This window comes from Cebus imitator, unplaced genomic scaffold (assembly GCF_001604975.1).
Source record: "Cebus imitator isolate Cc_AM_T3 unplaced genomic scaffold, Cebus_imitator-1.0 Scaffold263, whole genome shotgun sequence".
NCBI classification, from domain to species: domain Eukaryota; kingdom Metazoa; phylum Chordata; class Mammalia; order Primates; family Cebidae; genus Cebus; species Cebus imitator.
In genome coordinates, this window is record NW_016107578.1 from 333,264 (window position 1) to 335,225 (window position 1,962).

The window sequence follows — 1,962 nt, forward strand, 5'->3', positions numbered from 1 at the left end:
AGTGGCTCGATCTCAGCTCACTACAACCTCCACCTCCCGGTTGAAGCAATTCTCCTGCCTCAGCCCCCCTAGTAGCTGGGATTACAGGCACCAGTCGCCACGCTGGTGCTAATTTTTGTATCTTTAGTAGAGTCTAATCACGGCTCACTGCAGTCTCAACTGCCCAGGCTTAAGCAAGTCTCCTGCCCCAGCCACCTGAGTAGCCAGGAATACTGGCACATGCTACCACACCTGGCCAATTTTTTTTTTTTTTTTTTTTGAGATGGAGTTTTGCTCTTGTTGCCCAGGCTGGAGTGAAATGGCATGATCTTGGCTCACCGAAACCTCCGCCTCCCGGGTTCAAGCAATTCTCCTACCTCAGCCTCCCAAGTAGCTGGGGTTACAGGCACGTACCATCATGCTTGGCTAATTTTTTGTATTTTTAGTAGAGATGGGATTTCACCATGTTAGTCAGGATGGTCTCGCTCTCCTGACCTCATAATCAGCCTGCCTCAGCCTCCCAAAGTGCTGGGATTATAGGCATGAGCCACCGCGCTGGGCCTACACACCTGGCTAATTTTAAACATTTTTCTTTAGAGACGGGGTCTCCCTGTGTTGCTCAGGCTGGTCTTGAACTCCTGGGCTGAAGCTATCCTCCTCGGCTTCCCAAAGTGCTGGGATTACTGATTTGAGCCACTGTACCGAGCCAGGGACAATTTATTTATTTTGAGATGGAGTTTCAATCTTGTTGCCCAATGCAGTAGCCCAATCTGAGCTCACTGCAACCACCACCTCTCGGGTTCAAGCTATTTTCCTGCCTCAGTCTCCTGAGTAGCTGGGATTACGGGTGCACACCACCATGCCCAGCTAATTTTTGTATTTTTAGTAGAGACAGGGTTCCACCGTGTCGGCCAGGCTGGTCTCAAATTCCTGACCTCAGGTGATCTGCCCGTCTTGGCCTTCCAAAATGCTGGGATTACAGGCATGAACCACCTCACCCAGCCAGGAAAAATGTTTAAATATATCTAACTCATAAAGATGTATGGGAGTGAGCTGAACTTAACAATGTAAAGTGCTTAGAGTGGTGTTTCAGGGACAGCTGGGGCTCAGTGAGAGGCAATTACATGACGACATTGCAGTGACCCTGTGAGCCATGGAGAGGGGGGCCTCTAGTGGCCAGCCCCGGGGCTCTATTCAGCTCTCTGGAGGAAGTAAGAGAAAGATTTGAATGAGGGTGTGGTCCAAGAAGGAGAAAGCACAAAAGGGGCAGTCACCTCCCTGACTTTCCGTTTTTCCCCTCTCCTTTCAGTCCCCTTAAAGCACAATTGACCCTTTTCTCTCTCTCTCTCTCTTTTTTTTTTTTTTGAGACAGAGTCTTGCTGTGTCACCCAGGCTGGAGTGCATTGGCAAAATCCAGGCTCACTGCAACCTCCACCTCCCAGGTTCAAGCCATTCTCCTGCCTCAGCCTCCTGAGAAGCTGGGATTACAGACATGCATCACTACACCTGGCTAATTCTTGTATTTTTAGTAGAAACAGGGGTATCGCCATGTTGGTCAGGCTGGTCTCAAACTGCTGACCTTGTGATTCCCCTGCCTTGGCCTCTCGAAATGTTGGGATTACAGGTGTAAGCCACTGCGCTCAGCCGACCCCTTTCTCTTTCATTAATTTATTAATTTATTGATTCATTGATAGCATTCTTTTTTTTGAGATGGAGTCTCACTTTGTCTCCAGGCTGGAGTGCAGTGGCGCGATCTCGGCTCACTGTAACCTCCGCCTCCCAGGTTCAAGCCATTCTCCTGCCTCAGCATCCCAAGTAGCTAGGACTACAGGTGCATGTCACCACATCCAGCTAATTTTTGTGTTTTTAGTAGAGATGGGGTTTCACCATCTTGGCCAGGATGGTCTCGATCTCTTGACCTCGTGATCCCCAAGCCTCAGCCTCCCAAAGTGCTGGGATTGGCATGATTTTTTTTTTTTTTTT